General features: G+C 42.9%; 1 long non-coding RNA gene across 1 annotated transcript in view; it reads right to left on the reverse strand.

Annotated features, from left to right (window-relative positions):
* LOC141276816 (uncharacterized) overlaps nt 1-24,182 on the reverse strand; it is a 135,294-nt gene that overhangs the window by 106,071 nt on the left and 5,041 nt on the right. The window contains exon 2 of the long non-coding RNA XR_012326993.1: nt 9,669-9,797. This is a non-coding gene — a long non-coding RNA (uncharacterized lncRNA). The remainder of the gene's footprint in view (nt 1-9,668; nt 9,798-24,182) is intronic.

Below are 24,182 nucleotides of genomic sequence, written 5' to 3' on the forward strand. Positions count from 1 at the left end.
GGGAAATACAGGAGAATTTCATTTACGAGAAATATACAAAATTTTGAAATCAAACTAGCAAACTGAACCTAGCAGTGTTAAAATAATACATCATAGCCACTCTGGGTTACTCAAGAAATGAAGCTTAGAAATAGAATACAATAGGAAAGCTATTCGTGTAATTTGCTACACACATGATAAATAAGAAAAAAGACGTGATCACCTCAAAAGATGCAGAAAACGCATTTGATAAAATGCAATACCCATTCATAACCAAAATCTCTTAGCATACTAGGAATAAAAAGAATAACCCAAGAAATCTTATCTACTATTAATCTACAGTAGAAGTTATACTCAGTGTATCTCTAAAATAATTTCACTTATGTTCATGAATAAGACAAGGATGACTATTCTCAAAAGCCCTTATTCCCTAGTACTTTGTAAGTCCTAGACAATGAAGTAATGACAAGAAGAAGAAATAAAATGAATAAAGATTCAAAATGAAAAAATAAGAGAATCATTATTTGTGGATACTATCTTCAAAAATCCAAGAGAAGAGAATAGGCAGCTATTAAAAGAAATAAGGGAATTAACAAGTTGCCTAATTTAAAATTGATTTTTAAAAATGTTTCCTGAACATCTGCAACAAATTGTTGGAAAATGTAGTTTTCAAAAAGATACTATTTACAGCTGTAGCAAGCACTATAAAAACCTCATAATATAGCTAACAAAAATGTATACCATCTTTACAGGGAAACATATAAATCTGTATTAAATAATATAAATGTATCATTTATCAAGAAGACCTATGTAGAGAGAGAGAGATCACATTTCTGACCGGGAAGCTCCATATTATACAAATGGCAACATTTTCCCATATTAATCTATTTAGATGCACTACCTGTATCAATTCCAATAGCATGTTCCATATGAATCATCTAGCTAAACCTAAAATATTGGAAGAGTAAGGACTAATGGAAGTCAAAACAAATTTGAGTCTAAAGTCAACAATTCTGTATTGTATACCTGAAATTTGCTGAGAGTAAATCTTAAATGTTTCAACACACACACACACACACACACACACACACACACACACACACATAAATGGTAACTATGTGAGGTGATGGACGTGGTAACTAATGTTATTGTGGTAATCATTTCACAATATATATATATCACCACGTTGTACAAATTAAAAATGTTATTTGTCAACTATATCTCAGTAAAGCTGGAAAACAAAAAACCAAATTGGAGGACAGAGAATGAGGGGACTCACTGTACCAACTACTAAGTGTAGCTATTAGCTATAATAATGTTAAAATTACATTATAGTGCAGGGATAGACAAATGGACTGAGGATATGTTATAAAGAGACGAAGAACTGACCCACTTATGCATGGGAACTTGTATTTAACAGAAATGGCATTTCAAACACTGAGAAAGGCTGGACTATCCTTACGAGATGCTGAAACACTTAACTTTCTATTTGGAAAAAGATAAAATTAGATTCCTCCTTCACCATATAAGCAAAAGTAAATTCCAGATGGACAAAAATTTAAATGTGAAGAGCAAAAATTTAGAATTTTTAGAAAACAATATGGGAGAATATTTTGGATGTAGAATCATGAACAGATTTATTAAATAAAGAATACCCACAAATCTTTAAAAGATTTATGATTTTGACTACATTAAAATTTTAAAGTTTTTTACAACAGAGGATAATGTAAACAAAATAAATAGGCTAGATACAGTTTGGGAGAAGCTATTTGCAATTCAAATAATAACTTTAGAATAAATAAAGGACAGTTACAAAAGTATAAGAAAAGGATAAACCAGTGTTTTCAAAGGAGCAAAGGATTAGAACTGGTCTCTCCCTTTCCATCTCCCTTGTGCGCACGCACACACACACACACACACACACACACACAACTGCTAGCAAACATACAAAAATGCTTAAGCTTATATGTAATCTGGGAAATGTAAATTAAGACAATAAAGTGCCTTTCATACTATCAGACTGGAAAAATGTAAGTCTCACATGGTGAAGTTGCAGGAAAGTAGGAATTTCTAATCTGGTAGAATGTGAATTGGTATAACCACTTGGGAGAGCATTCTGTCAATATTGAGGAAAGGTGGAAGTACATTCCCTATGACTTAGCAATCCCGCTTCTGGATGTCTACACTAAAGAAATAATGCACACGTGCACAAAGATACGTCCCCAACCATGTTGACTGCAATAACCACAGAAAAGCAACTAACTAACTAACCGTCCCTCCATAGAGAAATGGAGAAACTGTGGTGTACTAGGCTGTGGTTAGAATGAATGAACAAGGTCTACACTGTATCAATACAACCTGAACAAGTCTCTAAAATACATTGTTGAGTGAGAAAAGTAAGCTGCAGAAGAATATAGACAACATAATGCCATTTAAGTAAATTCTGAATGTACATAAAATGATAGTAAACGTTGTTTTGGACATAGATATTTAGTGGAAGTCCAGAATCATACATGGGATCAACACATACCAACTTGAGGCAGAGATACCTCTACAGAGGGAAGAAAAGAAGGGATAGAGTGAAAGGGGAGTGGGGAGGGTAGTTAGCTGTTTGTTTGTTTGTTTGTTTGTTTAAATCTGGCTTCTGTTACAAGTGACCTAAAGTAAATGGAAAAATATTAACAGCTGTTTAATCTGGATGGTAGCCATATGGTGGTCTGTTTTATTTTCTGTCCTTTTGATATGTTTGAAATAGTTCTTAATTTAAAATATTAAAATATAGAAACATTTTTTCAAAGCTAAGAACCAGAATTCAAGCCTTTTCCCTCTGAGTCTTCTGCAGTGAAGTTTAATACAACAAACATTTGTGCACATTCCCTGGGGCAGGTATAGGAAAGTCAGTTGTCAGAGAGATGTGGTCCCAAATTGAAGGACCACATGTCCTAATGAGAATGGTATCAATTATTCCTTAGCCTTTTTAGCTATTGTTTGGTACCTGCCACTGAGGAAAACAACTGCAGTTTTTCATTTGAGCTAAATATAAATGCAACAAGGAAAGACCCATCTGAAGGGCTTTCTCCAAGGTCACATGCTTGGCTGTCATGTCTACAGGTGACAGTCACAAGCTCCCTCTGACTGCCAAGACGTCACTGGATGACGGCGCCTCTCACTGTGCACATGTCATAAACAGGGCTGCTGGGATTCCAGGCCATTTCATGGACTTCAGATAGCAGGGATCTTCTGCAGAGGCCATGTTCTCCCAGGATGACCCTGGATAATTGGCTTATTGGGAGAGAGATGAAAAAAAGGATCTCACTATGGATATAGTAAAAGGACCAGTGGTTGCCAGGATTTGGGGGGCTGTGGGTGGGGAGGATAAGTCTGCGGAGCACAGAGGATTTTTAGGGCAATGAAACTACTCTACAGTAGTGGATCCACGTCATTATACATTTGTCCAAACCCACAGAATGTACAGCACCAAGAGTGAACCCTAATGTAGGCTATGGACTTACAGTGTAGGTTCATCGATTGTAACAAATGTACCAGTCTGGTGGGGGATGTTGATTTTGGGGGAGTCTACATGTGTGTGTGAGCAGGGGCTATATGGGAAATCGCTGTACCTTCCTCTCAATTTTTGCTGTGAGCCTAAAACTGCTCTAAAAAAAGTCTTAAAAAAAGAGAAGCCCACAGTCTGGTGGGGAAGACAAATATACAGACCAAGATACACGGTCCATAAAAGAGGTAGAAACAATATGCTAAAAGAATTAGGGGCAAGGGAAGAAATGAGATTGCAGAGGATTTCTTGGAACCAACAAAATTTCAGATCAGCCTTATTTCTGGTCAATGACTATGTGAGGATTGTTCTTCAAATCCCTACCTGAAGGGTCATATGGTATCATCCCAAGTTGCTACTAACAGAGGATGCTTTAGGGAATTGACAGGAATCTGACAATTAGGCTTAAACTGCTATCCCACTCCCCTCCCACACCCCAGGCTATAGCATGCCTAAGAATGTTATCCCAGCATAGACCACACAACCACGAGGGTGACTGCAGACGCAAAATTAGGTGGGTTAGATGGTTAGAAAGGAAGAAAAAGAGAGAGAGACAGAGAAAGAGAGAGACAAAGAACAGAGAACAAGTTCTAGCATTAGCAAGTAAGAATTACTGTTGTTTCATAATAAAGGCCAGAATCAAGAAGTAGGTTTCCTAGCTGAGACCAGGCTAGTTGGGACAGTAGCAAATGGATTGCAAAAGGAAGATCTGGGGGCCTCCTCACTTTCAGGTAAACAACTACAGAGTACAAATCAAAATCAGAATGTGTGTCCCCCAGGGTTTACTCTATGATTCTGCGCAGGCTAAACAATGGCCTGCAGAGATATCCAGGCCTAACCCCTAGAATCTGTAAATGTTGCCAGATATGGCAAGAGAGACTTTGTTGTGGGATTAACTGTAGGCTCTTGATGGGGAGATTATCTTGGATTATCCAGCTGGGCCCTAACTGCAATCACAAGTGTGCTTATAAGAGGGAAGCAGAGGGAGATATGACAGAATAAGAAGGAATGTGACCACTGAAGCAAGATGCTCTGTGGCTGGCTTTGAAATGGAGGAAGGGGCCTTGAGCCAAGGAACGCAAAGAATTCAGCTCTAGAAACTGAAAAAGGCAGGGAATGGATTCTCCCCTAGAGCTTCCAAAGGGAGCCCAGCCCTGCCAACACCCTGATTTGCTCCCAGTGAAACTGATTTCCCACTTCTGATTCACCAAGTTTGTTGTAATTTGTTACAGCAGCCACAGGAAATTAATGCAGATTTCTTTGGTTATCTTGATAAAAGAAGATTTCTAGGCATGTTGATATGGCCTAGAGGTTGATGGCCATTTGACAAGGGTCAAGATTCTGGCCCCAAAGAAGGCAGGGGGCGGGGTGCGTGTGTGTGATATTTTGGGACAAAGATTTGCATGTAGGTGGTTAACTGGGAGTGCTCTGGGGGACAACATCATACAGGCGTGAGTGAAGCCGGCCTGGGCAGAGAGGGTCGTACTTTAGGGCAGCAGCACAGAGGCCCTAGCCAATCCCACAGGGAGCTCTGGAGCCGGGGTAGCCCTGCAAACATATCCTGAATTGAGCAAAGGGGCCGATCCTTTGTACCCCTGACAATGACCAGTTATCAGATGCAGGCTGTTCCCTGGGAAGGGGTTGTGATCCTGAGTGATACTCGAAAGGTAATCCCTGGGGAGGGACTCAGCTGTGGGTCATCCATGGGCAACGCTCCTGGCACCTGGCGGGGGAGGGTACATGCCTTGGTCCTCAGGTAGGGGTCAGAGCAGTACACGTGGCATCTACCACAGCACCGGAGCAGCCCTCAACACAATTTTATCTGATTAAGTCCCTGTACAGAGACGCACAGGAAAGTCTGCTATTGAGTCTGGTCTCAGACCATTCCTTCAGAGACACAGTTCAAGTCGCTAAGTCTGTGTGATTCTTTGAGAAGCTTGCTGAAAGCAGCTCAGGGACACTTTGAGCAAAGAGGCTGACATAACTCTAAGTGCTTTGGTCTTGGACTGAGGTCTGAAAATAAACCTCCCCATGGACTATTTGGAAAGCCTTCTGAGAAAGCCCCTGAATAAACACCGTCACCCCTTGTGCCATTGGTCACAATTGTTTTGGCCTGGTTTTCTGGGACTCGCACTGTGTCCTGGCTGATAAATGAAGCCATGTGGAAAGCACAGGGAGCCCAAGGCCAAACCCTGTCCCCACCATCACACCACACCAGGCACCAGCCAGCCCTGGCTTCACACACCAATGCCGAGGCTCTAAGGCAAAGCAGAGCTGAGAGTGATTTCCAGTGAGCCTGCCCTCTGGAGAGACCCACTGTCAGAACAACCTCAAACAAGCTGCAGGCCTTTGATTCCAACTTTTGTTGCTCTAAATCCTGCTAAAAGGGCCTGACTGCACTCATCTGCTTAAGTACTGCCCTGAGCATAATTTAGTGGTTATTTTAGTGACTTGGAACCACTCAGGGGCTCAGAGGCGTCACTCCAAACTGACTGTGGTGTCTGAAGGTCTGGGCTCTGGTCTGACTTCTGACACTTCTTAACAGTGTGACCTTGTGTAAGGCACTGCTCTCTGAAGCTGCTTCCCTTCCCTGTAGAACGGGTGGCGCAAAATTATCTCTAAGGCCCTGTCTCATCTTCATGCTCAGGGAATCTATCTCCTCCTATGGGCATGGAGGTTGCAGAGAACGACACGCATTTGTACAGATGCTGGCACATGCGAAAATCTGCGAATTTGGGAGCAAATTCCTGCCATCGGATTTCTTTCAAATGGATGAATACATGAAAATATCATGTTTACTTGCATTGGCTGCGTTTGCTCAAAATCAGCAGCTTGGTATTTACTTGCATCACCAAAATGGACCCCTTTCATCAGCCTGTGAATTTTCCAGGGGCTTAGGCACGAGCGGCCGTTACATTTTTTAAAAAATCCACAGGATTATTTTCGAAGTTTAGTGTCATGGCAGAATGGAAAGCCAGCTAACTTATTTGTCCGAATGTTTGCATTGCAATCTGTGCCAACGACTCACCGTGTGACACTGGCAAGTCATTTAATCCCACTGAGCTGCTGATAGGGTTGCCAGTCAAGGTCAGCCCTGCCTCCCTCATGTGGTAACTGCAAACAACAAATGAAAAGGAGCTCATGCGAGGACTCTGGAACCTGTAAAACTTATCAACATTTACGCAATTACTATTATTCATACGCCACACAAGGGGAATCTATTCCATCAGTTGCCTTTGCTTGGGATGAGCCTTTTCTCTTCAAAGGAGAGGCTTTTAGTCAGTGTTGTCAGAATATAAACAGAGTACAAAGATTTATTTTGCCAGCTTCTGAGGTTCCCAAGAGAATGATTCCCAGCAGTAAAAGTTGCTAAAATAGTTTGTGAGGTCACCTGCTCTTAGCAACCAAGATTGGTAGGGAAGGAACTAGCCCCGAATTCACCCAGAGGACTGATGCTCACGCCGGGCCCTACAGCTGTAAGGACGATTGCTTATTAAACCTGCAGTGCCCTGAGCCGCCGCTTCTGCTTTAGAATAGCCAGTTGTGTTCGTGCCTTCACGGCACACATTAGTCAAGCGGCTCTTCTGGTTATGAGGATGACTGCAGATGTGAATCCAGTCACAAAACAACAATCACAATCCTTAAGCCCTGAGCGTGCAAACCTGATTCCTTCCAGTTTGCAGCAAGGTCACAGAGCAACACCTCACCTGTTTCCTTCCCCCAATTTGGACTCTGAGAAAAACCCTACAAATGAAAAGACAACTCCACCAAAAGGTATCATGGCCATAAATACAGCATGATTCTGCTTCTAGATCTGAAAACATCTTGAATTCAACTGCCCTTCAAAAAGATTATTGAGAAAACATCACCACAAGCCAATTGACAGCCGATTTCCTAGTCTCACTGCAAGCTTCCAAGAACCTAGATAAAGCAGTACTGGAGGAAATGCGAACTGTGCCAAGATCAGAATGACTTAGAGAAGCTCTGCTTTTATTGACATTTACTGAGTCTCCATTTCCCTCTTTGCCCTCTTGGGAAACACAGATGCTCAGTGCTGGTGTTTGGGTGGGGACAGGCACAGCACGTCTGGAGGGGCCAGGCTGAGGGCTGGGGGAAGTCAGCACAGATTGGCAGGTGGCCTTGCGCAGAGCGAGAGGAAACTCTGGGGGGATGGGGTTTGTTGTTATAGAAACCAGAGTGTTCCTGGGTGCACACAGGCAGGGGCAGCAGGTCTTTGGGAACACAGAGAAGATAGTCAGACCTGGAACAGCGTGGTAGGATTCAGCGCCAACTGACAGGCAGACCCACGCACAGTGCACCTGAGTGTGACAGCAGAGCACAGGAGAGGGGATGGCCCTCTTCTGCTCAGGGTTGGAGCCCTGTCTTCCTTCCTCCAAGCAGATGTTGGCTGCCAGGTGCACCCTGCTCTCTCCTCAGCCAGGCAGAACTTTGCAGGTGCTTGTGATTACAGAGCCAGCAAGGGTTAGGTCTTCCGGGAAGTTCTTAACAGCCCTAATATCAGTTACCTGCGGGTTTCTAATTCTCTTCAGAGCCAATTAACTAGAATTTCACAAGATTTAAGGTAAAAGTTGGAGCCACTTGAGTTGCCTTCCTCTGTCCTGGTCTGAATTTCACAAACATGCAAACACACACATGCAGGTACACGAGTAACACAAATATACACAATCACCCAGACAAACACTCTAACACAGACATATTCTCATAAACCCACTCTCATGGGCCCTCCCGCATAGACACTCACATTTCTGAGGTCAGAGAAGGCTTATACATCAGAGAATAGAGCTTAGCTGTGTTTTTTAAACATCGCGGCTGGGAAAGGGATGTTCGTTTCAGAATGGAGTGGTTGCCAAGCTCACAGGAATTTGGGCCTGAAGTAATGAATCTCCAGCTCTTTTTAAAATAGCTGGGATGCCTTGGTTATTGTTGTTTGTTTTGTAACTTCCCTGAGATTTGTCATGGTGTGTGATTTCAAAATAACCCTGCCAGGGACCCTGCGGTTGATACTTGCTGGCTCACTAGTTTCTCCAGGATGGAAGGGAAGTGTGTAGCACAGCAGACAGGAATAGGCCTGCCCAGGGTGGCCATCCTGAAGGTGAACCCCTTCCTGCTCTGTGCCCTGGGCCCAGAATCTTGACTCAGCTGTCAGCAAGACTCTCCCTGCCCAGACACCTCATGTTAGAAATACCCGGTAGGGTTCTTTAACCCATGACCTTATAAAGACAACAAAAATGGCCAATTGAGAATGACTGACTCCAACTATGAAATGAGAACTGTGTGCACTTCGTTACACAGTCCCAAAGCTATCAATAATAGACACCCTAGTTCTGGAATCAATTTCCACATCCTTCTTACCAGAGATTTGTCTATAGACAAATATCTCTGCAATTCTGTTGAGATCTTTTTTTCTTTTCACTGTCCCAGTTCTAATCTATTTGGTGCCCTCTTCTGTCTCCTTTACCATTTAAGTTCTGAGCCCGTTTATGTTGACGAAGCAGAGAGATTGCTGTGTGTTTACCCAAATTCTTCTTTTTCTCCTGAGCACAGTGGAAAACTCATTTCCCAGCCTCCCAAGCAATGGGAACCATTCTTTGAGCCCTGGCCAATGGAATGCGGCAGAGGTGATGATGTCACCTCTTCAGTGATCGCAAGGAGTTCAGCCCCCTCTCCCCCATACAACCACTACCTCATTGTGACACAGGTGGGAAGTAAACTTTTCTTGTGTTATTCCAGTGAGATCTGAGAGTAGCTTGTTATGGCGCTAGGAATAGACGCTTTCATAGACCAAGGTTAGAAATACTAACTTTGAAGAATTCTTGGTTGCTATGTTTACTACGGCTTAAAGTTTAGACTGAGTACATTTCTTGTTGACTGTATATATACACACAGAGTAACTCCCATCAATACAATGCCTATTGTTTGGTGACCCCAGAAGGGCTTGCAATGCTGGAGTTCTTTGCTCTTTTCCATGCCACCCTGCGTTGCATTGCATGGGAAGGGTTTTAAATAGTTCATAGCATTTTAGCGCATATAATATGAAAGAGTGTTCCCCACTGTGCAGAATTCATTCCCCTCTGGTTCCTTCTGGGTAGTGGTATCAACCAAAGCTCAGACTTACCTCTTCCCATCTTGGCATGTGAGCCACGTAAGGCTGTAGGCAAGCCTGGAAGACAGAGGCCTTTCTGGATCTCCCTTGTTTGAAGATATCTTTTATTCCTGAGAGATCCTGTCTGTTCATCTTCAGCATCTGTGGAGCAACAGGACAAAGTCATAAATAGAGAGGCAGTCATTGGCTGTGCATAAGCTGAGACCTCTCTTGAGCCCAGTAAGTTCAGGCAGTTCCATTATTTTTGAGAACTGGAGAGCTGGAGCAGCAGTACAATATAGATTAGTGGAAAGGGCACAGAATTAGGCTATTGGCCTGGATTGATTGATTGATTGATTGATTTACCTGGATCTTAATCCAGACTCTTCCACTAACTTGCTGGGTGACATCAAACAAGTTGCAACTTCTCTTGACCTCTGTCCTTTTGTTTTCTTACCTATCATAGCAGGTAATCACTTTCTCTGGCTAACCTGATGGGATTCTTGAATTTTTACAGAACAAAACAGAAAATATGTATGGAAATAGGGACTTCCCTGGTGGTCCAGTGGTTAAGAATTCACCTTCCAATGCAGGGGGTGCGGGTTTGATCCCTGATCAGGGACCTAAGATCCTGTATGCCTTGTGGCCAAAAAAACCAAAACATAAAAACAGAAGCAGTATTGTAACAAATTCAATAAAGACTTTAAAAATGGTCCACATCAAAAAAAAAAAAAAAACAGGCTTCCCGGGTGGCGCAGTGGTTGGGAGTCTGCCTGCTGATGCAGGGGACGCGGGTTCGTGCCCTGGTCCGGGGGGATCCCACATGCCGCGGAGCGGCTGGGCCCGTGGGCCATGGCCACTGAGCCTGTGCGTCCGGAGCCTGTGCTCCGCAACGGGAGAGGCCACAACAGTGAGAGGTCCCGTACCACAAAAAAAAAAAAAAAAAAAGAAAAAAGAAAAAAATATGAAGGAAGTTACATTGAGAAAAATGTAAGAAATTATTTAAAGAAAACGTCTGTGTAGTCAAGTAGTTATATTATAGACTGGCCAGACCTCTGTCAGAAAGAGTTTCTCTTTGAAAATGGACATTTTTTTCTTGGGGTTCATTTGATGGTTTTCCCACTTTAGTACACGTACAAACGTGTGGTGCGATGGTTTATGAGTGGAATACATATCACCACTTTTCTGGCTGCCTTTGTCAGATTATAGAGTTCTTACTCAGTTCCAATATCTACTCAAGAGTATTAGAGTTAAGTTTGCCTATGTTAAAAACTATTAAAACCATGGCTAGACAATTCCATGTCTGGGAATTTATCCTCTGAGTAGATATAGGTGAGAAATAAAACATATTAGAGGCCCTTTGGCGTTGGAATAGCAAAAGAATACTAACATCTAGATTTGCACCACAAAGGAGGACTAGTTAAATCAACTGTGAACCATCCATGCACTGGCAAAATAGGTAGCTATGAATGTTGGAACTCTGATATACTGATACGGAACATTCCTGAAGAAATTTCATTAAGCTAAAAAAGCAAATTGCAGAACAGTGTAAGATTTGATACCACTTGTGTCAAAAAAATTTTTTTAAGTATTTGCTTGGGTCTGCATAAAATATCTCTGGAAGAATATCAAAATGCTGGTATTACTGTTTGCCTCTGCAGAAGAAAGTGGATTGGCTAGGAAATAGACCACAGAGGTGCCATTTCATTTGTTAAACTTAAAACCTTGTGAATATATTATCAAAACAAAGCATAACAGAACCAAAAACAGGATTAGATTCAGTCTGTTTGTTTGTTTTACAATAGTAAGACATATACAAAATTGATCATTTTAACCATTTTTAAGTGTATGGTTCAGGGGCGTTAAATACACTCATATTGTTGTAGAACCACCACCATCCATGCCTAGAACTTTTAGATCCAGTTCATTTTTGATTCAGAGCTGCTGGACATTTCCATAAAGGACAAGAAACTTATATCCCTTCCCCAGGAGGGAAAAGCATCAGTGGAAGGTTTTTCTGAAGGCTTCTCAACTCTTCACTCCCCCTCCCCAAGGGTAGGTGAATGACCAAGCTGACTGATGATTTGGGAGAAGACTGCAATTCAGCCTTCTCTGGGTATTCTCTTTCATAGTATCCTGCCTCAGGACGCACATATTTTCTGCTCCACCAACAAGTAAACTCACGTAGGCAGTCCCTGCCCCTGCCCAAGAAGGCCTGCAGTTCTGGGAAAGTGAGATCAACTCAGGAAGAAAGCACAGAAAGCTTGTCTGGGTGAGACTCAGAAAGGTATGCCTTAATTTGTCCAAGACTGATTCTTACCAATCAGCCTTCTAGAAAAAGAGGTGGTTGCAAAGATCCAAGGAAGCAAGTTACAGCCCCGGATTGAAAGCAGCCAATCTCAGGTAATCTCTAGGCTTGGATCTAGTCTCCTGAACAGGCCAGGAGAAAGGTGGTACTTCCCCAGTCATGAATCCAGGGATGAGCCTTGCTGCTACAGCTGCAGAGGCAAAGCCTGGACCCATCCCCCAATCCCAATTATGCAAGGGGAGGGGCCAGGGCCAAGGTTCTACCATTCCAGAACCTTGTGTTGTACTCTGACCACCAATCACTCCAGAGGACGGCTTGCTGTTTCTTTAATAACGTAGCTTTAAACTTCACAGCCTAAGAGTCAGGGTCTGTTTCCTGGAATCTGATGTCTGGCTCCACTGATCACTGTCTTCTGCCCTAGAAGGCAGAGGGCAGTGGGGACCCACACACCTGTTACTGTTCCTGTCTCTGTGTTTTCCCCAAGGAATACTGCCCCATCAGAGCTGGTGTGTCTCCTGTCTGGTCATTTGCCACGTTTGTATGTAACATCCAAGTCAGTGCTAGTGGTAATATGCTGACATTTTCATATTTTGACCCCTATGTCTAAATCTCTGTCCACTCCAAATTTGGAAGGGGAATATGGGATTGCTTTATCATAACCTACTTAAACCCCAACAATTTTTATTAAATTGTTAAACTATGACTTTGGCCACCGTCTGCTCCTGTAGACTTTCTCCCAGCTATTTCAGAGAATCCCTTATGGGGTGTCTGACGTCCCATGTCTATTAACAATATTTCCTTGCGAAGCCACCAAGCCCCCACCACTGCTGCCCATGGTACCCAGGGATTGCTGCTCTGTGGCACATGGCATTTTGTATAATGCTTTCATCACACTGGCCTCTGGGAGGGGCTCTGCTCTGCCCTTCCTCACTAGGACCCAAACATGTCCCAGACCATTCTTCATTCCCCACAACCTCGCTTAAGCTGAACTTGACTCAAGGTTTGGGGAAGCACAGGAAGAGAACTGACAGCTAATATAAGATATGGTTTCTCTGAATCTATGCTGACTTACCGTTGCTTAAATGTTGACCTGCCTACAAAGAAGTCATCACACGCATCTTTGGAAGTACTACTCCAAGCATGGCCAGACCCACTACTCGAGTTTCAGTGAAAGAAAGGAGCTTCTCCTCCTCTCTAGTCTGAGATTAACCTTCTCAATCTTTATTTCCTGTCCTAGGATCTACTTCTTCCAAGGGTGACTGACAGCAGTGAAGTTCACTCCTTTCAAGAGAAACATAGCCCTTCCCCACAGGTGTATTTCTGGGCACCCACATTATAACACAGCAGTCTTATAATAGTACTTTCTGAGTTAACCAACCTTCAGTAATACCATGGGCAGGAGACCAGAAGTTCAGTCCAGACTGAATACTGCCAAACCCAAACCAGTCCCCTCGGGAAGGTGAGGTCATTTCCGGCTCACCATTCCCACCCTTTTGCCTTCTGGTCTCCTGTGAACATCGCCTGAATAAGAACACACCCATCCAAGTAGAACACATATATCTGCCAGCGGGTATAAGAAACCATTTTTCTAGGAGAAACGTATCTGCAGAGATGCAGCTCTTTCTGCACCATCAGTAGTCACCTCTTCCCTTATCTTACAGAGGATCTTAGCCTCTGGAGTTAATAATATCTCCATTTTAGAAAGCCACACTTACTTTACATTTTTTGTAGTATAAAGACTCATTCAGATCGTTTCCTAAGAAACAGAAGTCTGTACTTTTTAAATTTAAGTTTCTACTTTTTGAGTTCCATTAAACTACTTGTGGTTTTAAAATTTCAGTTTTTCCAGGCTGTATTCATTAAGGTTTCAAATAAAAGTCTTAGCCTGGGCACCACATACATGCTAATTTCAGTTGGAATCCAAACTCCTTAGCACAACTTTCAAGGCACAACACACTTGGGCCTATCTTACCAGCACATATGAATGTATCTTCCCATCATCTCAAACATGCATATATCTGCCCAAGTCGGGGAAAAGCCTTCCCAGAAGATGCTACCCTTACATCTTTATTCATGCCACATTCCCATCTAAAATCCTCCTGATCACTCAAATCCTCCCTGATTTGATGAAGTCTTTTACTTCATTTGATGAAGTTCATTTCTACCTTTGGATTTCTCCAAGGGTCCTCGCATTCAGCCACCCACCCACCTGCCCAACAGGAGTACATCAGAGGCCTAACCTTGTCCAAGAGGCCATGTTGGCTCTATAGGGTTTCCAGAAATGAGTAACACATGGGTCGTCCCTCAAAGAGTTTACAATTTTGTAGAAAAGTATACAAACAATAAAGTCATGTAACTTTTCCACTCAAGACCTGTTTACATTTCTTTTCTCACTTCAAGTCTTCAATACTCTTTCTCTTGTTCCTCATCCCCAATGGTCAGAAGAGTCATTTTGGACAACAACATTATTTACCCATTCTATAGCTGATACACATTTGGTGGTGTTTTTTTTCCTTCCAGTTCTTAGTCATTTCAAATACATTTGCTATAAACATTAAAAAAAAAAAAAAAAGAATAGTCATTCTCTGATTCCAAACTTGTCCCATGCCGTACAGAGAAAATAGATGCAATCAGCTGAGGACACCTCATGTTCCCAACGCCAAATCCACCCGCCTACCTGCACTGGTAACCAGATTCTCTACCAGCCCTCTGTCCTTGCTCGCTCTTAAGCTAAATGCTTCCATTTAGACCCAGATCCCTCTGCAATTATCCCCATTCTTTCCTACATCATCAGTTTTCCTCTCTATTGGCTCATTCCCATCCACACACAAATATGCCTTAATATCACACATTTAAAAAAATCCAAACACACTCCTTTGAGCCCACACCCTCCGCCAGCTACTGCTGCCTTTTTCTGCTCCTCTTCACAGCCATACTCTGCAAGAGCGTTGTCTATAGGCACCGTCATTGCTTCCTCACCATCCATACTCTCCCAAACTCTCTCCACACCCAGTTGTGCTTTACCCACCATTTTGGCGAAATGGCTCTTGTCAGAGTCACCAATGGCCAAATCCCTTGGCCAGCTCTGTCTTCGTCTTTATTGGCCTCGCAGCAGGGTTTGGCCTGACTGACCTCCCCTTTTCCGTGGAGTCCTTTCCTCTAGTCCTCTGGGCCGCCCACTTTCCTGGCTTCCCCGCTGTGTCATTGGCTACTGCTGCGGAGCCTGCTTTCCTGAGTCCTTTTTTTATACTAAATTTCTAAATGTTGAGGACCTCAGAGCTCTGTCAGGAACTCACTTCTCTTCCTTCTCTGTAAACTCCTTCCCTAGCTAATTTCTTAGACGCTTGGGCTTCAAACACCAACTATGCACTGATTACACTCAAACTGATGTCTCCAACCCAGAACTCTTGAGCTCCAGACTTACTGATCCAACTGCCTACATCCATTTGGATGTGTAAGAGTCATTTCTAATTTAACCTAGGTTCACCCCTCCAAAAAAAAAACCTATTGATAATCCCACATACACCATATCCCCCCCCAAACAACAACAATCTTCTGCTCCCTGCCAAGCCTTCCCCATCTTATAAGTGATGCCACTAGCCAGGGGCAGGTTTTGTGGGCCTAAAGCTGAAATAATTTATAGAGTCCTGTTTAACATAAAGAATACAAAATTAAAATACAAATTGAGTATGAAAATAAATATTCATTTAGGCTGAGAAATCAAATGAATTACAAATTTAAAAATGCTGAAAAATACCATAATCATCACAAAATCAAGAAAGATCATGGAAGGACATCCCTGGTGGTCCAGTGGTGGGGACTCTGTGCTCCCAATTTGGGGGGCCCGGGTTCAATCCCTGGCTGGGGAACTAGATCCCACATGCTGCAACCAAAGATCCCGCACGCTGCAACTACGGATCCCTCATGCAGCAACTAAAATGATCCTGCACACTGCAACGAGGATCCCGGGTGCCGCAGCTGGGAGGACCTGGCATAGCCAAATAAATAAACGAATAAATAAATATTTAAAAAAGAAAGATCGGGGCTTCCCTGGTGGCGCAGTGGTTGAGAGTCCACCTGCCAATGCAGGGGACACGGGTTCGTGCCCTGGTCTGGGAAGATCCCACATGCCGCAGAGCAGCTGGGCCCGTGAGCCATGGCCACTGAGCCTGCGTGTCCGGAGCCTGTGCTCCGCAACGGGAGAGGCCACAGCAGTGAGAGGCCCGCGTATCGCCAAAAAAAAAAAAAAAAAAAAAGATCATGTAATGTTTTATTAATTGCCTGCCTGGCACATTTTATAACACTTTTCTCCTTACACTTTGGCTGTGCTCTCTTTGACCTCCTCTTTGTATAAGAACACTTTCTACAAGCAAGAGAGATCAGCTTGTTTCTCTTGCTAAGTTATTCAAAATTAATTTTCTAAAATTATGGATAATTTCGAAACATTTATTTTACCTTCACAACTCCTATTTGGTAATAAAGAAAATTCACTTAAAACTTGATAGGCATAGACTTTGGACTAACCAGAACTGTGGCAATAAGAATTCCCCTTCAAAAATGGACCTCATTTTGAGAGATTTTATGTGGCAGTTTTCATAGCCTTGTACATGTGTGGTGGCTTGGAATGACCCATGAGTGGGGTCCATATCATTGCTTATCCAGGTAGATTTTCAGACTGGTGTTCTTGGTCACTTAGTGCCATGACCCGAACAGCTGCCCAGTACTTCTGGGTTCAAATTTTCTGATGTTGAAATATGTCCTAGACATAGTTAAGCCATCCTACTTTTCGGATTTATCCTACAGGTAGATTCTTTCCCTTTCTCTACACTCTATATCTCATCCATCAGTAATTCTTGTAGGCTTTTTCTACAAATTATTGCCCCAATTCAACCCCTCCTACAGCTTCACTCTTCTCCTCTATCCTGAGCCACTGTCCTTCCCCTTATGGACAACTGCCTTAGCCTATGGCCTTGCTGCTAGCTGGCTTTATTCTTACTTCCCTGTCATCGGCTGCCTCTTTTCCTAGCATCTGGAATGATCTTTCTAAAGCACAACTCAGCTCCTATCACTCTCCTGGTTAAACTTCAAATGGCTTTGGGCTGCACTGGGAATAATATGCAGTTCCCTCAGGGTCCCGCCCATTCTGACCCTGCCTGTTTCTCTGGGCTCACTTCCCTCCACTCCTCCCCCGCCCACTGTGCTCCAGCGGCACTGGCCTAATTCCTGCCACTCCAAACGCACCAAGTTTATTCCCAGCGGGGCCTTTGTACTTGCTGTTCCTCCTCCTTAGAATGTGCTTCCCCAGCTCTGTAAGCTGCCTAAGCTCATCCTTGGACTCAAATTCAGTGGCACCTGTCACGAGGCCTCTCCCATGGCCTTATCTCACATAGCACCCTCCCTCCAGGATTTTACCATTTGCTGCTTCTTTACAGAACTTTTTAGTACAGTTCCTATATTTTAATAAATTTTTCCTTCTTTACTGGAACATTGACACTCAAACTGAGATGCACATTTTATTTTGTAGGTTTAATAAGTACCTTTCTAAGGGATGAAGGTATAAAGAGTGAGCTTTAAGGGAGCCTTTTTCCAGAGCCTTAATTTCCATATGACTATTGACTGGCAGAGGAGACATCATGCCAGTCCTCCTTTCCCTACTCTCATCACAACTGTGCTTCTCTGCTTTACGTGCCATTCATCCATCCTGAATCTCACAGTGGGTATAAAAGTCTGGGGCTTGCAGAAAGGGGCAATTGAAATGGATAGTTTAGAGAAAGTAAATGACTTTAATGATAGGATTTAAAGAATCATTTTCTAAGTATTATGATGTCCAATGCTTTGCTTTCAGCTAAATTAAAGGAGGCCAAGGGACTTCCCTGGTGGTACAGTGGTTAAGAATCCGCCTGCCAGTGCAGGGGACACGGGGTTGAGCCCTGGTCTGGGAAGATCCCACATGCCGCGGAGCCACTAAGCCCGTGCACCACAACTACTGAGCCTGCGCTCTAGAGCCCGCGAGCCACAACGACTGAGCCCGAGTGCCACAACTACTGAAGCTCGCGCACCTAGAGCCCGCGCTCTGCAACAAGAGAAGCCACCCAATGAGAAGCCTGCGAACCGCATCGAAGAGTAGCCCCCGCTCGCCGCAACCAGAGAAAAGCCCACGCGCAGCAACAAAGACCCAAGGCAGCCCAAAATAAAAATAAATAAATTTAAAAAAAAAGAGACCAAGTAATTTTTTCAAAGATCACTAAAAATTATTTTAACGTGGATCACTGTGATTTTCTAAATAAAACTTAGAATATACAAGAATCATATACATATGAATATATAACATATTATATATTAATTATATATTATATTAATTAGAATTATATAAGAACTTAGAGTCCAAATATAAATAAATATAAGACTACAACTGAGAATATAATTGAGTTGAGAAAACAAAATCCTTTCCATTCCCATCTAATTAGTTATGTGAACCAGGTTTATTAATGCTTATGCTTATAAAAACAAAAAGAAGAAATAGAATTGATGTTGAATCCTGTCTCATTCTATCAGTAAGTAATACTCATCCATGAGTATATGAACTAACTGAAAAAAACCAGTCCCATCTATCTCATTAAGAGGAAGCTATTTCATAAAATGTTATTTCTTATGTTTAATAAGTACTTATTATAATTTGTAATATAGTTATGTTGTTTTGATCAATTATGTATTAATATCTATGTAATGTTAACTGAATCCAGATGAAAATTTTAACACTAAGAATTTTATAGTCACAAGAATAAAAAGAATTTCGATTTACAAAAGTATATTTGTTCAAGGTAAATATCAATAAAAGACTTTCAAATATAAAAATATATTACATTAGAATGAAATTCTATGGAAGAAATGAAATGGAAATACAAGGAGGAAAAGGAAGAAATTAAAATTCGTGCCTATTAGAGATGAACCTGTTCATACATTTTAAAAATGGATAATGGCCATATAAATAAAAAGAGTTGGTTGGACACTGTTGGGCTGCACCCCGCAGGCCTGTAAGGCCTGTGCTTGCCCAGTTTCAAGACCGAAGAAAGAGCCCGGAGTCAGCAACAGAGACATCCATGGTTTAACGAAGTGGGGGAGCTTACACGTCTGAAGCAAGGTCCTGGAGCGACACCCCACTGTGTCAGGTAGGACGTGGTGGCAGTCTTCACTCGCGGGGCGGCGGGAGGGGGCGGGGAGGTTACCAGTTATAGGGGAATTGACGTCAGGTGGGCTCATTAGTTACCAGGGAAACCAGTAGAGGGGCACGCCCCTCACGGCCCCTTTGATAAGAACAATCACCAGCTGGGGCCTGGGGCAAGTACGTAGGAAGGTCAGTCATGACTAGGGTGTAGGTGAAGCAGGCACTAGTCAGGCAGGAGATGTACAGAGAGCAAGAGAACAGCCAACTTGAGTGGCCTGACTGTACAGACACACAAAATGCTAAAACCTAGCTTCCAAGATTATATTCAGAGGGTGAAGTGTTATTAGGGATTTTATAGACTTTTCGATCTCAATTGGAGCAGAAAACCTTTATTAGATATAGTTCTAGGGTGCAATTATCACACATTCAACTCACATGTGTTAAGAAACACCTTCTGTCACCAAGCAGGGGCTGCCTGCCTTTGAAATCCACAATGCTAGCCACACGGTTAGCACTGCAAATCATAACTACAATGAGTATCACATCACACCGGTCAGGATGGCCATCATCCAAAGGTCTACAAATAATAAATGCTGGAAATGGTGTGGAGAAAGAAGACCCCTCTTACAATGATGGTGGGAATGTAAATTGATGCAGCCACTATGGAGAACAGTATGGAGGTTCCTTTAAAAACTAAAAATAGAATTACCATATGACCCTGCAATCCCACTCCTGGACATATATCTGGAAATAAAACATAATTCGAAAAGATACATGCATGTCCACTGCAGCACTATTTACAATAGCCAAGACAGGGAAGCAACCTAAATGTCCATCAACAGATGAATGGATAAAGAAGATGTGGTATATTTATACAATGGAATGCTACTTAGTCATAAAAATCAATGAAGTAATGCCATTTGCAGCAACATGGATAGACCTAGAGATTATCATAGTAAATGAAGTAAGCCAGATAAAGCCAAATGTCATATATCACTTATATGTGGAATCTAAAAAAAAATGATGAAAATGAAATTATATACAAAACAGAAATAGACCCACAGACATAGAAAACAAACTTATGGTTACCAAAGGGGAAAGGGTGGGTGGGATAAATTAGGAGTTTGGGATTAACATATACACACTATTATATATAAAATAGATAACCAATAAGAACCTACTGTATAGCACAGGAAACTATACTCAATATTTTGTAAAAGCCTATAAAGCAAAAGAATCTGAAAAAGAATAGATATATATGTATGTATAACTGAATCACTTTGCTCTACACTTTGCGTTAGTTTCCGTACAGCAGAAACTAACACAACATGGGGACTTCCCTGGGGTCCAGTGGTTAAGACTCTGAGCTTCCATGCAGGGGCATGGGTTCGATCCCTGATCTGGGAACTAAGATCCCACATGCCACATGGCATGGCCAAAACAAAAAAGAAAGAAAAAGAAAAAACTAACACAACATTGTAAACAACTATATATATGAAGAAATTCATTAGATTAAAAAACCGCAAAAATCCTGTGTCTCTGTCAGATCTCAGGCAGGAAGGCTCCTTTAAATCAGGGAGGGATCCCTTCTAGGAAAACTAGAAAGGAAGCCTCCCTCTCCTGGCCCACTCTCTTCTTTGCATAAGACAGAGTTTTATGGCATCAGAGTAAAAATGGCTTTAATAGACAATGATTCATCCATCTAATTACCATAGAATATAAGATGCAGATCAGCTTCCCAAAGCAAAGGAATTGTAACTGGTTTATGGCCCCAAACCATTCAGGCACCTAGAGGTACAGTGTGCAGCTTGTTCATCTTAGAGGGGTCACTTTGACCAAGCGTGTTAGCAGAGAGCCATATACAAGACTGGCATCACTCCCCCCACTTTAAAGCTGTCCTTGTTGAACTGGGCTTTGGTGTTAGGTCATCAATCCACTTCACAAGATGTTATAAGAAACAGTCCCATGTAAGTTATTAATGCATTGTTGGATTTATTGTAAGAATATTATTGAGGGTGTGATTCACTGTTTCACACAGCATCTTTACAAGGAGCCGAAGGGGGAAATTCCTTTCAATTTTTATCATCAGGGATAGTAATCTTTCTCCTGAGTGTTTGCTTAGTTTTCTTCTTCTGAGTCCTCTACTTAATATTAGTAAGCAGATTCCACCCCTGCTGACTACTATGGAGTTTGAGGTGAGTTTGTGGGCCAGCACTAACAAGGATACTGTGTTCATGGCAAGCATTTTGTGGGTATGTATGCTCACCTTACTACTAGTCTTATTTTTTCTTCTCTATGCTAATTTTTTTTCTCTCTACTTTTCTCATACACTGAATTAATCAGGACCCTCAGCTGAGAGTGGCTAGAAACTCAACTTAATCAAGAAAAGAGGGACTATATTAGGTCTACTAAGAAAACCCACGACTTGGTCTAGCTTTAGCCATGGCTGGAACTAAGAATTCAAAAATTCTTATCAGTGGGGACATCCCTGGTGGTCCAGTGGTTAAGACTGCGCTTCCAATGCAGGAGGCACGGGTTCGATCCCTGGTTGAGGAACTAGGATCCCACATGCCGAGTGGCATGGCCAAAAAATTTTTTTTAATTTTAAAAATTAAAAAATATTCTCATCAGTACTCAGTCTCTTTCCTTCCATCTCTTGGCTTTGCTCTCTTCTATGGTACCTCTGTTCTCAGGCTCCTGCCTCCCCACCTGGTGGCTCCTGGCACCACCAGACTTATATCACCCTACAGACAGCAATGCCAGTGGAAGAAGAGCTTCTTTTTCCCCATGATTCCAATAAGATCTCAGGAATTGAGTTTCCATGGGGGACTTGGCCAAGCCCCGGAGACCAGGCTCATGGAATTCTCATATTGCCCGGGTATAGGAACTTGTGATGAGATGGTACCAGTTCCACCTGAGAGGTAGATAGTTCTCTCCAAGAAAATGTAGATAAATAAGGATACAATGGATATAGGGCAGGGACTTCCCTGGTGGTCCAGTGGTTAAGACTTCACCTTCCAGTGCAGGGGGTGCAGGTTCAATCCCTGGTTGGGGAGCTAAGATCCCACATGCCTTGTGGCCAAAAGGCCAAAACATAAAACAGAAACAGTATTGTAACAAATTCAGTAATGACTTAAAAACAAAAAAAAATGGATATAGGGCAGGCAAAAACCAAAACCCCACAGTAACAATTTATATTAAATTTTATTTTTTAAATGGAAGCTTGTGCACTTTCACAAGTTCCCTCATAGCTTTTTAGAACAAAGTGGGGTATTAATAAATACATGGGAAGTCAAAGTGTAATTTGATTACAGTTACAGTTGCTTAGTGAACATGAAATCAGAAGAAGGGGAATTGCATGTATGATTCAAATATTTTATGGCTCCAGGCTCTGCGAGCTGAATCATCTGTCTGTACAACCTGGGACAGACAGGTCACAGCTGAGGGTCAGCGCTGGAGACACATTGCAGGTTCTTTCTTCCTGGTTCGTCCTTTACTAGAGCTACAGTTGTCTGACCATCCTTCTGGGTTATAGTAATACCATTCACTCTATGAAGCTTTAGACAAGTCAGTGGAGACAGAATTGCCCAGCCTTGCAGCTTCAGGCCTGGAAGCCAATCTGCCTTTTGCCTGTCTTTGTATACATCTCATCTCATCCATTATGGACTGACTTTATAGTATAACTCAGAGCTTGGGGGGATGCTGAACTTACTGAACATTTACAAGGGAGGCAAAAGATTCCTCTTTTCTTTTCACAAAATGTTGTGTGCAAGGGGTGGTGGGAGGGCAGCTAGCATGCCCTTAGTTGCTGGTGGTGGGTCAGCCTTTGCCCTCAGATGGCTCACGGCCTTAGGTGTGGAGTGGTAGAGATGGATAAAACAATTACACTGAGTTGTGTGTGGTACTCTTAGTATACAGGAAAGGGTAATTCAAGCAGCTTCTCTAGAAATCATGGAGAAGGCAGTTCGATTTCTCAGGGGACCAACACTTCCTTGGAATCCTATGGAAGGATGCTGTGTGAATTGACATTAGCTCTTGTAATCCATTGTTATAAGGTTGGCTGAACCTCCACCATTACCTGCCTCCTATTCTTCAACCTGGAAAGGAGGAGAAATCAGGGATAATAGGCATCCATCATTGTCAGTTAATGCCAGGAAGCTTCATAATTACCCAGAATATGGAGGAGACAAACTCTCTCTGCTCGATAAGGCCAGATTTTTTTTTCACCAGAAACAGGTCCAAAGTTCTGTTCAGAGAAGGAGTAGGAACTCCTCACCCAGGTTACACTGGAGTGGGTATTAGCCGAGGAAAGTTAGTCTTCTGGCTTGCCAATAGTGTGTGATTTTAGATTATTGAGGAGGAAATTAATGGCAACCTGAAATGGAAATTTCCTCCCCCCCTCCCCCTCCCCTCCCCTCCCCCTCCCCTCCCCTCCCCTCCCCCTCCCCTCCCCTCCCCTCCCCCTCCCCTCCCCTCCCCTCCCCCTCCCCTCCCCTCCCCCTCCCCTCCCCTCCCCCCCTCCCCTCCCCCTCCCCCTCCCATTCTTTTCTGCTGCATCCCCCTCCCCTCATCCATGGGACCAGAACTCACACTCCTCCAACCTTAACCTTCCACCCTGGAAGATCAGAGAGAACTGGCTGGAGGAGAAAGAGCTGGAGAAGCGGGAGGGTGTCCACGGGAGAGGCCCTGGGTGCCTGCAGGGTGAGGACTTGCTCCTTTCTGGGGTGCAAGGAAATTAGGAGAGGGGGCAAAGCCAGGAGGACGATGCACAAATAACTCTCCTCTTCACCTCTGCCCTGGCCCCCAGCTTTTGCAGCTCCAGATCTCTGAGGCAATAAGTGAACATTTTAGAAAATAACTGCATAGCTCCTTAACGTCCAATACGTATTTGTTTTAGGAAAACGGGGCAGCTAACGAGCAGCAGCAGCTCCCTCTCTGTAGGCCACCAGAAAGCCAGAATCATCTAGCTAGACCACAACTCTGGTCCCAACAGTTTCCACTCCCAAGTAATTCCCTAGAGTCACACATTGTGGGAGAGAAGAGGAGAGACTGCCAGGTACCTGATTTGAACATT

Source organism: Tursiops truncatus, chromosome 16 (genome assembly GCF_011762595.2).
Source record: "Tursiops truncatus isolate mTurTru1 chromosome 16, mTurTru1.mat.Y, whole genome shotgun sequence".
Taxonomy (NCBI): Eukaryota; Metazoa; Chordata; class Mammalia; order Artiodactyla; family Delphinidae; genus Tursiops; species Tursiops truncatus.